This window comes from Arachis hypogaea, chromosome 14, assembly GCF_003086295.3.
Source record: "Arachis hypogaea cultivar Tifrunner chromosome 14, arahy.Tifrunner.gnm2.J5K5, whole genome shotgun sequence".
Lineage (NCBI taxonomy): Eukaryota > Viridiplantae > Streptophyta > Magnoliopsida > Fabales > Fabaceae > Arachis > Arachis hypogaea.
This window is the reverse complement of record NC_092049.1, coordinates 86,975,142-86,991,546: the sequence shown is the minus strand read 5'-3', so window position 1 is coordinate 86,991,546 and position 16,405 is coordinate 86,975,142. Positions and strand designations below refer to the sequence as shown.

General features: G+C 39.2%; 1 non-coding gene across 1 annotated transcript; it reads right to left on the bottom strand.

Annotated features, from left to right (window-relative positions):
* Positions 1–3,819: 3,819 nt before the first annotated feature.
* LOC112745644 (small nucleolar RNA R71) lies at positions 3,820–3,926 on the bottom strand. Its single transcript, XR_003173561.1, has one exon. It is a non-coding gene; the product is annotated as a small nucleolar RNA R71 (small nucleolar RNA).
* Positions 3,927–16,405: the final 12,479 nt, after the last annotated feature.

Here is a 16,405-nt window from a genome sequence, read left to right as displayed (position 1 = left end):
AGTGTTAGTTAGATTAAGCAAAAAATCAAACAGTTAGTGGGTTAGTCGAAAATTAAAGAAAAAGTGCTTGATCTAGATCACCACCTCACTTTATCATTGTCAATCTAATCAATCCCCGGCAACGGCGCCAAAAACTTGATGAGTATTTTGTTGAAAAATAAATTTCCTCCAAAACACACAAATCTAACCGGCAAGTGTACCGGGTCGTATCAAGTAATAAAAACTCACGGGGGTAAGGTCGATCCCACAAGGATTGAAGGATTGAGCAATTTTAGCTTAGTGGTTAATTTAGTCAAGCGAATCAAGATTTGGTTGAGTGTTTTGTACTTTGCTGAAATTAAATTGCATGGAAGTAAAGAGAACAGGGAATTAAAGTGCTGAATCTTAAAGAACAAGAAATTAAATAGCAGAAACTTAGAATGCAAGAAAAGTAAATTGCGGAATCTTAAAGTGCAAGGAATGTAAATGACTTGAATTGTAAGGGGATTGGGAATTGGATTTGCAGAAATTAAACAAGGAAAAGTAAATTTGCATCAAGCAGAAGAGTAAAAGGTATTTGGAATTGAATCGGATATGAAGCAGAAAAGTAAATGAACATGGAAAGCAGTAAAGAGAATTGAAATAGGAAATCAGATCTCAGGACCCAGAGACTAGAAAACCAAGTCTAGATCTCAATTCCTTCCTAGATCCAACAAGAACAATTGCAAGGAAATTGTAAATTGCAAAGAAATTAGATGAGAAGCAAGTAACAGAAACGGAAATTCAATTAAGCAGTAAATAAACAGAGAGATCCAAGGATGAGATTGAAACAGAATTTCTTCAATTCTCCAACCCAAGATCCAAGACAATTGCAATTGAAATAGAAAGCAATAAAATGAAGAGGAAGAGAAGTGAATTCTCCTTCCCCAAGACAAAGAAATTAAAGATCACTCAATATCCAAAGCTCTCCGAAAACTATTATGAAAATTCCAAAGAAAAAGCTCCCTGAAGAACTTGAATTCTATCCTATTTATACACTTTCTTCCAATGATCTTCAAGCCTTGAGTTGGGCCTTTGCTCTTGGTGGAATTGGGTTGAAAGAGGCCTTGGTTGATTGCTCTTGAAGTTTGGAGAAGAACCAAAGTGAACCAATTGAACCGGGTTGGAGTTTTGCAAAAGTTGGACCAAAAGTTTGAGCTAAAGTTAGGGGTCTAACTTTGGCTCCAACTTTTCATAGCAGCCCACAAAACTTGCTGATATGAACGTTGGTGCTAACGTTAGGGGTCTAACTTTGACCCTAACGTTGGCCTTGCCTTGTGTGCTTGTGGCGCCAACGTTAGCCACCAAGTTAGGGGGCTAACGTTGGCGCAAACTTTTGCTCCTCCTTGTGATGTTCATGAGCCAACGTTAGCCTCAAAGTTAGGGGGCTAACGTTGGCGCAAACTTTTGGTGCCCAGGGGAGAATTTCATGTGCCAACGTTAGCCTCAAAGTTAGGGGGCTAACGTTGGCGCAAACTTTTCGTGCCCAGGGGAGAATTTCATGTGCCAATGTTAGCCTCAAAGTTAGGGGGCTAACGTTGGCGCAAACTTTTGATACCCAGGGAGTGATTTTCAGGTTCCAACATTAGCCTCCAAGTTAGGGGGCTAACTTTTCAACCAAAAGTTTGTGCAAAAGTTTGATGCTAACTTTAGGTCCAGCTTTTTGCTTCCTGGTTCAATTTCACTTATTCCATTGTCTTCTCTTTACTCCTAGCTATTCCTTCTTACTTCAACCTTTCTCCAAGCTTTCTTCACCTATAATTAATCAACCAAACTCATCAAAGCTATGCTCATAATCATGAGATATTCATTCTATCATAATATGCAACAATTTTAGCATAAAACCTCATGAAATGGCATGAATTTATACATGGTTGATTCAATCAAGGGAAACATAAAAATCTACTCAATTAGCTTGCTTATGGTTCAAGAAAGTGCATAATTCTAATGAAAACAAAAGAAAAAGACTAGTTAAAATAGGCTAGGATGACTTGTCATCAAAGAGTTGACTAGGATTTGAGAATCAAGCTAATCAGTCCACTTAACTTTCCTTTGTTTAGTAAAGGTTAACAAAGTGGGATTAAAATCCAATTCTCATCACAATTGATAAGGATAGGACTTCCAATTCTTCATATCTTGCCAAGAGATTTTATTAGTATTATTTTATTTTACTTGTCATATAACATATTCCCACCTTACTTCTTAAAACCCCAAATTTACAATCTCCATAACCAAAAATAAGAACATACTTCCCTGCAATTCCTTGAGAAGACGACCCGAGGTTTGAATACTCGGTTATCAATTTCAAAGGGGTTTGTTACTTGTGACAACTAAAACGTTTGTACGAAGGGATTTCTGTCGGTTTAGAGACTATATCTACAACGCGACTGTTTTTATGAAATTCTTTACTGGCAAAAATCCTAACATCAATCAAGATTTGAGAGATTGAATTACCAAGGAATTGGAATTCAATCACTTAAGATTGCCAAGGAGATAAATAAATGCATTGATTGAGGAAGAGATGAAAATGAACTTGATCTGGAGAATACAACATCTCCTGAGCCCAATGAATTTCCCATTTCTGATCTTACCCATTCTCTTTAATTTTTGCCATTTATTTTTATGCTCATCTTCCCAAATCTCCATTTAAGATTCTGCAATTTACTTTCCGCCATTTACATTCTGCTCTTTATTTCAGTATTTACATTTTCTATATTTACCTTCCCACCATTTAATTTCCTGCAAATCTCAATTCAAATTCTGCTTAGCTCAACTAGAACATTCCTCTAATCAAAATTGCTTGACCAATCAATCCCTGTGGGATTCGACCTCACTCTATTGTGAGTTTTTACTTGATGATAATTCGGTATACTTGCCGAGGGAAATTTGTTGAAAGACAAGTTTCCGTGCATCAAGTTTATGGCGCCGTTGCCGGGGATTGATTTTGTATCAACAATGATTACATTGGTGGATAACTAGATTGAGCATTTTTTTCTTTTGTTTGATTTAATTTTATTTGAGTGATTTACTTTCAGTTGTAGTTATTTTCTTCCCTTTTACCCCTTACCCGTTTGTGGTGTTATCTTCAATTTTTTTACAATTCAGTTCACTAACCCAGTAACTGTTTGATATATTGCATCACTCACACTAACAACATTTCTAACAAGAATACTTTCTACATTTATCTCTTTCTTGCTTTTGCCTTGTTGGTTGTATCACAGGTAGGAGAAGCGGGGCTTCAACTTCCTTCGATTCTGAACCTGAGAGGACCTTCCTTAGATTAAGGAGGGAAGCAAGAGGAAAGAGAGTCGTTGGTGCTGAGGAAGAGGAAGAGTATTTTGAACCAGACATAGATGAGAATATGGAGAACCATCATGAAGAAGAGGCTCACAACCATGGCAGAGAAGGTCCAGCAAATCATGCTGCGCAAGAGAGAAGAGTTCTGGGCTCTTACATCAATTCAAACCCAGGAAACTGTGGAAGTAGCATCCAAAAGCCAACTATACATGCCAATAACTTTGAACTAAAGCCACAGCTCATCACCCTTGTTTAGAACAACTGTTCATTCGGAGGAAGTGTCCAAGAAGATCCCAATCAACATCTCACCATATTCTTGAGGATATGTGATACTGTGAAGTCTAATGGTGTTCATCCTGACACCTATAGACTACTCCTGTTTCCCTTTTCATTCAAGGACAAAGCATTAAATGGCTGGAATCTTTCCTGAAGGAGAGTTTAACAACCTGGGAAGATGTGATGAACAAATTTTTGGCCAGATTCTATCCTCCTCAAAGAATCAACAGGTTGAGAGCTGAGGTACAAACCTTCAGGCAACAAGATGGTGAAACTCTCTATGAAGCATGGGAGAGGTTTAAGGACTTGACAAGAAGGTGCCCGCCAGATATGTTCAATGAATGGGTACAGTTACATATTTTCTATGAGGGTCTTTCGTACGAATCAAAGAAGGCAGTAGACCACTCATCCGGGGGATCTCTGAATAAGAAGAAGATTATTGAAGAAGCCATAGATGTCATTGAGACTGTAGCCAAGAATGACTACTTCTATACTTCTGAAAGAGGCAATACTAGAGGAGTGATGGAGCTAAACAATGTGGATGCGCTGCTGGCTCAAAACAAGATGATCACCAAGCAGCTGGCTGACCTCACCAAGAAGATGGAAAGGAATCAAGTAGCAGCAATCTCCACCTCATCAGCAGCTCAAGAAGGAGTGAATGTAGAGGCAGAGGGTGATCAGGAACAAGCCAACTACATTGGAAACTCACCTAGGCAGACCCATTATCCATACTCCAAAACTTATAATCCTGGTTGGAGGAACCACCCAAACTTTGGGTGGGGAAATCAACAAGATCAAGGCCAAGATCAGAGACGTCACAACTCCAACAACAATGCAGCTCACCAATATTCCACACAGAGATCATATCAGCACCCACCTAACAACACCTCTCAACATCCATACCAAAACTAAAATGGTCCTTCTCATCCCTCCAATCTCAACTCACCATCATCCGAAGATAGACTCTCAAGGATTGAGACTCTACTTGAGGGCATATGTAAGGAAATCCAAGATAACAAGGTGTTCAAGGAGGAGGTGCGAGCCAATATCAAAAACCAGGGAGACACCATTAAGAGGCTGGAATTTCAAGTAGGATACCTCTCTGAGAAGATTCCCAAACCTACTGACAGCTTCCCAAGTGACACAGAGAAAAACCCGAGAGGTGAAGCAAAGAAAGTAAGATGGGAAGAGTGCAAGATGGTCACTATAAGTGATATGGGGACTGAGGAAGAGCTGAACAAACCCTTCGAACACTCTGGAGATACTTCAGCAGAGAAGCAGGAAGAGGGTCACCAAGAAACTAAAACTACACAGAAGGAAATTCTGAACCTCTATGCACCTTTTCCCCAAAGACTCAAGGGTGGTGTAGAAAAGAGAATATACTCAAAGTTCCTCGACATGTTTGCATCCCTTCATGTGAACATACCATTCATCAAAGCTCTCCAACAAATGCCCTCATACATTAAGTGTATGAAAGAGCTGCTGACCAGGAAAAGTTCACTCAAAGGAGGGCAAACAATAGTGATGAATAAGGAGTGCAGTGCTCTCATTCAACCAGAATTGCCTACAAAAAGGAAGGATCCAGGGAGTTTTCACATCCTCTGTGCCATAGGAGAAACACTGATTGATAAGGGACTCTGCGATCTGGGAGCAAGCATTAATTTAATGCCTCTATCTCTCATGAAGAAGCTGCAGATTATTGAGCTAATGCCCACAGACGTAGTCATCAGGCTGGCTGACAAAACTAAAAAACAAGCAGTAGGAGTGGTTGAAAACGTGTTGGTGAAGGTTGGGAACTACTTCCTTCCCACAGGCTTTGTCATATTGGAAATGGAAGAGAGTTACCTCCATCCAATCATATTGGAAAGACCATTCCTAGCTACAGCCAGAGCGCTTATAGATGTGGAGCGAGGAGAGCTAATACTAAGGATACATGATGAACAACTTACTTTCAATGTCTTCAAACCCTCACAAGAAGCAGATCAAGAAAACAAGGAACCACGAGAAGATCACGACAAGGCACTGGTGGGAGAAACAAGCACTAAAACACAAACTGTACACCTGGGAATCCCTTTGGTTGGTAAGCAAAACAGTCAGAAGGTGCCACAGCTAAAGGAAACCCAAGAAGAGCTAAAACCACCAGAGTCATATGAGACCAGTAACAAAATTTCCCTGGAAAAAGAGGCTACAAGGAGCAAGGTAATGTTAAAAGAAACAAGGAAGAAGGCACCAAGGAGATGGAGGAACAAGAAGATCCCTACAGAGGATTTCTCTCCAGGGGATAAAGTGATCTCAGCTTATCTCCTAGCTATCCCACCTCATCTCCCCACCATCCCATCTCAGCTGCCTAAAGTTTTCACCATCAGCAGAATTCTCTCCTTAGAACATGTGGAGATCCTTAATGAAGCCAATGGAGATAGATTCACTGTGAGGGGGGAAGATTTGAAGCATTACCAACCACCCTGACAAAGGCAGAACGTCAAGCTAGTGACGCTAAAGAAGCACTTCATGGGAGGCAACCCATGTTTTATATGTTTTTAAAGTAGTTAATAAAGCAAGGTTCATGAATTCCAAATCAACTTTGATATACACTTAAATGAATCATCGTATGCAGCACATAGTGAAGAACAAGTTTGGCGTTTAAGGTATACTAAGAGAACATAAATGCAATTCATATCATGTTACTCTTAGAGCCTTGAACAAATCTTTTTTTACACCACATGGCCACAAATTAAGTTTGGTGTCACCAATGTTGCATACATGAACAATTAAATAGTCAGTTGGTTTGCATTCATGAATAGCACTTAGTTATTTAAAAACAAAAAAATTTTAAAAAGTAGTTATCCCACTTTTTAAATTTTGCCGCCACTATCCACAAATTTATTAATTACATTCCTTTTATCTTGTAGGATAAATGAAGGGAGGATTGGAAGGAATTGATGGGATAATTGAAGGAGGAGGGTTCGGCCACTTCACAAAAGGGGGACTATACACATGTCTTCAAAGGGAATACATTGGGAAATGTTTCCATGCAACATTGGAAGAATAATACCCTTGGAAACCGAACCAACCCGATCATAAAAGTGATGATCCTTGTGCCCATCCCATGTAAACCCCATCCGTTCATTATAAACGTACACCATCAATCTTCACCTTTCATTTGCCCACCACTTGCCTATATAAGTGGTTCCTAGTCCGTACCCCCTTCACATTCCAATTCCCTTTCTTTGTACTTCTCACTTTCGGAACTCAACACCTCTCACCCCATCGAAAGCACTCTCACCCACTCCCTTAATTACACCTTACCCTAACGAGGCCGAATTCCATCATCTATCCACACCCTTCAACACGTTCCCATATCAAAAGTCACTTATGGCATCATTAAGCTCCAAAAGGTGAAAGGGAAAGACACCAGTGGAGAGCATTCCTTTTGACGAAGGAAGGTTCAAGACAGCTTTCCATGAGCTTCAATTCGAATGTATCAAACACAAGAAAGTATTGCCAGAGCTGACATTTCAATTCAACTATGATGAGTGCCCACAGATTCGAGAGAAGATTGAACAATGAGGTTGGCAAGAACTCACGAACCCAGAAACAAAAATAAATGCAAATCTCATTAAAGAGTTCTATGCCAATGTATCCAGAGAAGACAATACCAAGGCTTCTACCTTCAAAAGCTACGTGAGAGGAAGAGAGATGGACTTCAGTCCCAATGCTATAATGAGGACTCTTCATCTGAGATCACAACCCTCTGACAAGCCAAGTTATCAAGCAAGAATAAGTAATGGCCCCGACAATGATGAGCTTGAAGAAATTGTGAATGACATGTGTGTCATAGGATCATATTGGGAGAGGTATTCGGATAAGAGGCCACGGTTCATCAGAAGAGGAGATCTTATCCCGGAAGCCAAGGGATGGTTTGAGCTCGTGAGAAGATCTATCCTTCCAGCCTCAAACAATTCTGAGGTCAACATTGCTCGAGCTACCATGCTACATTGCATTATGAGTGGTGGAGACATCAATGTACATGAAATTATAGTTGAGGGAATCCAAGAAGCAGCCGAAAAGAGTAATCTGAGCGCTCGGCTTTTATATCCCAGTACCATCTTGAGACTATGTAAGAAAGCCAAGGTGGTCTCCGAAGACAGCAATCCACATTGGGTAAACCCTGGGAGGTTAGTTACACTCCAGCGTATAACTTATGTGGCACCTACCCAACAACAAAGAAGGCCTCAAATAGGGAAAAGAACATCACAAGAAGGACCTCACGAAGAAGAATCTCATAAGAAGAATACCAGCAAGAAGAGTACTATGATCCAACCAATATAAATCTGGGTCACATTCAAGGAGCCATTGAGGACTTGGCAAGGAGATATATGAAGGGCAAGAGCAACAACTACATCTTCAATCCCAACGGATGGATCGTCAGGAAGAACTACTTGCTAACTGGATGAATCAACAAGGAGAGTGGCAGAAACAACAAATGGAGCAGCAACAGGAACACTACTCCCAGCTCACTCAAGCCATCAATCAAGTGACTGAAAGGCAAGAGCGTCAAGATAAACGCCTTCAAGAACTAAACCAACGTCAGCTAGCTCAGATGAAAGCATTCAATGAGTTCAGCGTGCTTAATGAAGGACGGCAACTAAATAGGGAAGAATTCAACATAAACACTCAAGCCAAGTTGAACTATGTGACTAGGCATATGCATAATTTGCACTCTGTAATCCCAAGGTATGATACAGTCCAAAAAGATCTAACAGAACAAGAGGAAGGGAAGGTGAAACAACAGAAGGAAACATTGAAAAAGAAGATGGAAGATGCTGGCTTCTGGAAAAAGTTGGTCGGAAAGCGCAACGGAAATGGGGGTTCAAGCACTCAAGAAGGACACAAAGAGGACAAACAAGAGAGAGAGCATGGGCAGCCCCATGAGTAAAAGGTGGTGGAGTTCCCTCTTCGTTTCTTTCTTTCAATGTTTAAATATGGAAAAATCATGTATGAAATAGAACATGATTCCATGGTAGCTTAGGAATTTTCAATTCTGTCTTTAGCATTTTCAGTTATCAAGTCTATGTGTGCTGGTCCAAGTTACCTGTTTTCATCTTCATCCTACTGACTTGTATGCTTGCCCTTTGAATTTAATAAAAGAGAATGTTATGAAAAGAAAAACCAGAGTGGGGTTCATATTGTGAAATAAGTCCTCAAGGTTTGTGGTGTGGTAATAGGTTAGCTAAGTTGGTTCACCTGTAAGGTATGAGGGGACTTATGTGTATTAAAGTACAAGCTTGAAGCACATTCTATGAGACCAGCTAAACAACAAGATCCTAATAAGAAAAAGAAAAAGAATAATAAGAGTTGAAAAAGAAAGAAAAGTAATAAGAAATAAGGCTAGGCACCAAGGGTTTGAATCTTGAGGGATGTGTCTGTGGTGTTCTTATACCAAGGATCTGCTTGGATGAATAAGTTCTTAGGAGTGCTTCATCACTTGGTAACTTGGGTTAACTAACCCGGGATTATCAACTGAAAATCCACTATCAAGAGCAACCTTGCTACAGAACATTTAGTAACCCAAAGAGGTGCTAGACACCAAGGCCTCAAGAAAAGAAAATAACAAACCATGTGCCTGTGGTGTGCATGTATAGGGGAGAGAGACTTGAGGGAGTAAGTCCTTAGGGGTGTTTCAACACCTAGCACCTTGAACCAACTAGTTCAGGAGTGTTGGCTGAAAGCTTACTTTAAAGAGTTGCCCCCTCACAGAGCACTTAGCCTAAGGATGCAATAAACCCTGAGAAAAAAAAAGGGGGAGGATCAAAGAATAAGGATCTCATAGGATGCATTCAAGCAAGTATTCAAGAGCATGATATGGACTTGGAAACTAGTAAAGGAATGAACCTAAGTTGCTATGCATGAAACCCCATAAACCAAGAGCTTTACTTCTATAATAAGAACTTGTTTCTCTTGTTCTTTCATTCATCATTTTGATGTTTCAGTACTTGCTTAGGGACAAGCAAACTTTAAGTTTGGTGTTGTGATGCCAGGACATTTTGGCCAGTTTCACCGACCTTTTCTTTACTATTTTAGGGTAGTTTCATGCATTTTCTTAGTAAATAAGCAAGTTTTGGGTAGAAATACACTTACATCTTGATTCAAGCAAATATTATGAACTTTACATGATTTCATGAGAATTATGCATGAATTGAATGATAAAATAGATGATGCATGATCTCATGATTTAGAACCAAGCTTTGATGCACTCTATTTGCTTGATGTTAGGACAAAGGAAGCAAAGAAGAGCCACGTTAGTAGCCACGTTAGTCTAACTAATGTGACCACTAACGTGGAATGGGAGCTAGCTTGCAACGTTAATGGAAAAAGTGATCACCAATAACGCCTTCAAAAGCCATCATAGCCCACGTTAGTGGCCACATTAATTACATTAACATGGAAGCTAACGTGGAGGAAAAGGAAAGCTCCAACGTTAGTGGTAAAAGTGAATACCACTAACGTTCCAAAAGAGCACAATTGGCCATGTTAAGAGTCATGTTAATTACATTAACGTGAACTCTAACGTGGGAGGAGCAAGGAGTCGCCAATGTTAGTGACACTCACCTTTGTCACTAATGTTGGACTAAGCCAATATTGCTCACGTTAGTTGCCACGTTAATTACATTAACGTGGAAGCTAACATGGAGGAAAGAAATGATGGGCCAACATTAGTGACACTCACCTTTGTCACTAACGTTGGAGATGGCAATCGCCACCACGTTAGTGGTTACGTTAATGCAATTAACGTGAGGCACTAACATGGGAAGGGGCGTTTGGAGCGTTAGTGACAAAGGTAAGTGTAACTAATGCTCTCGAAGCTTAGGCATGCCCACGTTAAGGGTCACGTTAATTATACTAACGTGAACTCTAACGTGGGAAAAGAGGCAATTAGCAACGTTATTGGAAAAGGTGAATGCCAATAACGTTTGCGAAGGAGCAAGAGGCAACGTTAGTGGTCACGTTAGTGCCACTAACGTTGAAGTTAACGTGGATCATTTTGGGTTTGGAACGTTAGTGAAAAAGGTGATCGTCACTAACGTTCTCAAACCCATATTTTCACTTAATGTTAACACCACTAACGTCCTAACTAACGTCCATGCCTAACTCACACTTTTTCTGCAAGCAAAGCTGAGCCCACTGAAGACTATAACTGCTTCAACTCAAGATCAAAGGCCCATATCCAAGACTTGAAGAGCCAACTAGAAGATCATAAGAGTAGTATATATAGGAGTAGTTTTGAACTAGGAGGGAGCTTTTTTTGGGCATTTTGGGAGAACTACACTCTCTATATTTTACTTTCTCTGCAACTTCAAGTTTTAATTTTCGGAATGCACTTTTCATTTATACTTTCCATTCCCAGAGCTATGAACAACTAAACCCCTTTCATTGGGTTAGGGAGCTCTGTTGTAATTTGATGGATCAATAATAGTTTTCATTATTCTTCGTCTTTCTTTTCTCTTGATTTTACTAGAAGGCTTTTGATCTTCATCCAATTGGGTAGTTGTCTTGGAAAAGAAGCTATTCATACTTGGATCTCTTCGGAACCTTGGAAGAGGAATGAAGAGATCATGCTAGAAATGCTTTCTCATGTTAGGACCAAATTGGGGTTTGGATGGATATAGTGACATATGATCCTACCAACACTTTGATTTGGGAATACATGTGGTATAATCAGTGACCATACTTCATCTCTTCTCATGAGCAATTAGACCAAGAAATTGGCTATTGATCAAGATTTGAGAGATTAAATTACCAAGGAATTGGAATTCAATCACTTAAGATTGCCAAGGAGATCAATGAATGCATTGATTGAGGAAGAGATGAAAATGAACTTGATCCAGAGAATACAACATCTCCTGAGCCCAATGAATTCCCCATTTCTGATCTTACCCATTCTCTTTAATTTTTGCCATTTATTTTTATGCTCATCTTCTCAAATCCCCATTTAAGATTCTGTAATTTACTTTCTGCCATTTACATTCTACTCTTTATTTTAGTATTTACATTTTCTGTATTTACCTTCCCGCCATTTAATTTCCTGCAAATCTCAACTCAAATTCTGCTTAGCTCAATGATGAGCGGATATTTTATACGCTTTTTGGGGATAATTTCATATAGTTTAGAGTATGTTTTGGTTAGTTTTTAGGAGAAATTCATATTTCTGGACTTTACTATGAGTTGTGTATTTTTCTGTAATTTCAGGTATTTTTTTGGCTGAAATTGAAGGAGCTGAGCAAAATTCTGATTTAGGCTGAAAAAGGACTGCTGATGCTGTTGGATTCTGACCTCTCTGCACTCAAAGTGGATTTTCTGGAGCTACAGAACTCGAAATAGCATTCTTCCAATTGCGTTGGAAATTAGACATCCAGGGCTTTCCAGCAATATATAATAGTCCATACTTTGCACAAGGATAGACGACGTAAACTGGCGTTCAACGCCAGTTCTCTGCCCAATTCTGGCGTCCAGCGCCAGAAAAGGATAAAAAACTGGAGTTGAACGCCCAAACTGGCATAAAAACTGGCGTTCAACTCCACAAATGGCCTCCGCACGTGAATTGCTTAAAGTCTCAGCTCCAGCACACACCAAGTGGGCCCCAGCACACCAAGTGGGCCCCAGAAGTGGATCTCTGCATCATCCATCATAGTCCACTCATATTTTGTAACCCTAGGCTACTAGTTTAGTATTTAAACAACTTTTAGAGACTTATTCTGTATCTCTCATGACATTTTCAGATCTAAACTTTGTATTCTCTGACGGCATGAGTCTCTAAACCCCATTGTTGGGGGTGAGGAGCTCTGCTGTGTCTTGATGAATTAATGCAAGTATTTCTGTTTTCTATTCAAACACGCTTGTTCCTATCTAAGATGTTCATTCGCGCTTAACTGTGATGAAGGTGATGATCTGTGACATTCATCACCTTCCTCAAACCACAAACGTGTGCCTGACAACCACCTCCGTTCTATATCCGATTGAATGAGTATCTCTTAGATTCCTTAATCAGAATCTCCGTGGTATAAGCTAGAACTGATGGCGGCATTCATGAGAATTCGGAAAGTCTAAACCTTGTCTGTGGTATTCCGAGTAGGATTCAAGGATTGAATGACTGTGACGAGCTTCAAACTCCTGAAGGCTGGGCGTTAGTGACAGACGCAAAAGGATAGTAAATCCTATTCCAACCGGATCGAGAACCAACCGGTGATTAGCCGTGCTGTGACAGAGCGCGTGAGCGTAGTTTTCACTGGAAGGATGGAAGGTAGCCATTGACAACGGTGATCCACCAACACACAGCTTGCCATAGGAGGACGTGCGTGCGTGAATCAGAAGACAGAGGAAAGCAGAGATTCAGAAGACAAAGCATCTCCAAAACTCCAACATATTCTCCATTACTGCACAACAAGTAACCTTTAATTTATGCTCTCTTGGTTATTCGCAATTCAACTGATAAACATAATTGACTTCCTGACTAAGATTTACAAGATAACCATAGATTGCTTCAAACCAACAATCTCCGTGGGATTCGACCCTTACTCACGTGAGGTATTACTTGGACGACCCAGTGCACTTGCTGGTTAGTGTTACGCCTTGTGAAAAGTGTGATTCACAATTCGTGCACCAAGTTTTTGGCGCCGTTGCCGGGGATTGTTCGTGTTTGAATAACTGACGGATTATTTCATTGCTTAGATTAGAAAAAAAAAATCTTTCTTTTTGGTTTAGAGTCTTTTATTATTTATTCCTTGTTAAAACACTTTAAATTGATAACTCAGTTAGTTAGAACGTGGTGTTCATGTTCATGGTAATTGGCTATCATAATTTTTTTTAAAACCTTTTTCAAAAATAATTTTTCTATTAAATCCTGTGCCAAACTTTAAGTTTGGTGTTTTCAAAAATAATCTTTCTTAAAATTTTCGAAAATTCCATAACTCATTTGGCTAGAGCGTTAATCTGTGTTCTTGGTAATTGGGTTAGAGTCTTTTATACTCTTTTCAAAACCTTCTTTTTCATAAATAATATTTTCTCAATTAAATTGTGTGCCAAACTTTAAGTTTGGTGTTTTCTTGTTGAATTCCCTTTGGTTTTCAAAATTTTTGGTTTGGTTTTCTAAAAATTTTAAGTTTGGTGTTCTTTCTTCATGTTCTTGTGTTCTTGTGAGTCTTCAAAGTGTTCTTGAGTTTTCCTTGTGTCTTGATCTTAAAATTTTTAAGTTTGGTGTTCCTTGGTGTTTTCCCTCCAAAATTTTCAAAAACAAGGAGCATTAGATCTAACAATTTTGAATCTTGTACTATCTTATTGTTTTTCTCTCTCCTCACTAAATTCAAAAATATCTTTTCAAAATATCTCTTCTAACTTCCTAACTTCTTATCTTTTCAAAATTTGTTTCAACTAACTAACTAACTTTTTGTTTGTTTCTTAACTTTTTCAAAACTACCTAACTAACTCTCTCTCTCTCTAATTTTCGAAAAACACCTTCCCTCTTTTTCAAAAATCTCTTTTTTTTAACTAATTAATTTTTATTTTTCAAAAAAAAAATTTTCAAAATTCAAATTCTTTTTAGTTATTTTATTTTATTTAAGTATCTACTTCTTATAAAATAAAATAAATAAAAAGATAAATCAGTCCAAGTTATATCCATATATCCATCATGGACATAAGTGGAAATGAACAGTCCAGGAGGACTCTGGGGTCATATTCTAACCCCTCTACTGCTTCATATGGGAGTAGCATATGCATACCCTCCATTGGAGTTAGTAGCTTTGAGTTGAATCCTCAGCTCATTATCATGGTGCAGCAAAGTTGCCAGTATTCCGGTCTTCCACAGGAAGAACCTACAGAGTTTCTGGCACAATTTTTACAAATTGCTGACACAGTACATGATAAGGAAATAGATCAGGATGTCTACAGACTATTACTGTTTCCATTTGCTGTAAAAGATCAAGCTAAGAGGTGGTTAAATAACCAACCTAAGGCCAGCATAAGAACATGGAAACAGCTGACAGAAAAATTCTTGAATCAGTATTTTCCTCCAAAAAGGATGACACAGCTAAGGCTGGACATCCAAGGCTTTAAACAAGGAGATAATGAATCTCTTTATGATGCCTGGGAGAGATACAGAGAGATGCTACGAAAATGCCCCTCTGAAATGTTTTCAGAGTGGGTTCAGTTAGACATCTTCTACTATGGGCTTGCAGAAGGAGCTCAGATGTCTCTAGACTACTCAGCCGGTGGATCTATCCATATGAGAAAGACAATTGAAGAGGCTCAAGAGCTCATTGATACAGTTGCCAGGAATCAGCATCTGTATCTAAGCAGCAAACCTTCCATGAATGAAGAGGTTAAAACAGTAACTGCTGAATTCAGTACTGTAAAACAAGCTGCTGAATTCAATCAGCAATTGGATTTTCTAACAAAGCAGCTAGCTGAATTCAAGGACAGGCTACAGGAGACAAGGATAGCTAATATACATATGGACGAACAGTTTAAACAAACAAAGCAGCAGCTATCAAAACAAATAGCAGAAGAATGCCAAGCAGTTCAACTAAGAAGTGGGAAAACATTAAATACTCCACCTCAAGGCATCAAAAATTCAAGAAATGAGCGACCCACCAAAGATTCACCTGAGGACAGTAAGAGCCCAGGGAAAAATAATTCTGGCACTAAAACGCCAGAAAATGGGTGGAAGGCTGGCGCTGAACGCCCAGACTGATGCACATAAACTAGTTATGCTACGATTTAGGAAATTGCACGATCGGCAAAATTCCTTCCGGCAAGTGCACCGGTTATCGTCAAGTAAAAACTCACAATAGAGTGAGGTCGAATCCCACAAGGATTGGTTGAGTGAGCAATTCGGATTAGAAGTGTGTTCTAGTTGAGCGGAATCAAGATTGAGATGAGAATTGCGGAATGTAAAATTGGCGGGAAAAGTAAATGACAAGAAATTGAAATGGCGGAATCTTAAATTGCATGAATTAAAGAGCAGAAACGAAATTGCTGAAATAAAAAGGGAATGGGGGTGATTGCATGAATTGAGTTGCAGAATGTAAAGAGAAGATGGAAATCAGAATTGGGGGATTCATTGGGTTATAGGAGATATTGAGATCTCCGAATCAAAACATGTTTATCTCTTCCTCAAGCAATGCGTTCATTGAATTTTGCTTGGCAATCTTATATGATTGGATCCCAATCCCTTGGCTCACCAATTCTCTCTAAAAACAAACAAATTCCCAATCCCTTGGTTTAAATGTTCATAAGAAGAGATGATGTTCGATCACTGATTATACCACACAGTTTCATGAACCACAATTTGGTAGGATTACATGTCACAATATCCATCCAAACCCCAATCCAATTCACTGTGAGAAAGCTTCTCTAGCATGAATCCTCCATTCCTTTCCCAAGGTTCCGAAGGATTCCAAGTATGGGTAGTTTCTTTCCCAAGACAACTACTCAATAGAATTAGATCGAGAAGCTTTCTAACAAAATTCAAGAGAAAAGATTGAAGAAGAAGATAAACTATTATTGATTCATTGAATTACAATAGAGCTCCCTAACCCAATGAAAGGGGGTTTAGTGAGTCATAGCTCTGAATTCAATTACAAAGAAAATGAAAACTAGCTCCAAGTGAAAGTAAAGTCCACTCTCACTTAAATTCTATCCTATTTATACACTTTCTATATTGAGCTTCTGTTGTGCTTCTTGGGCTTTGAGGCCTCTCCTTGCTTTCCTTTTGCCTTGGGTTTATGATCCATAATCTTGATGAGGCTGTTGATCCAAA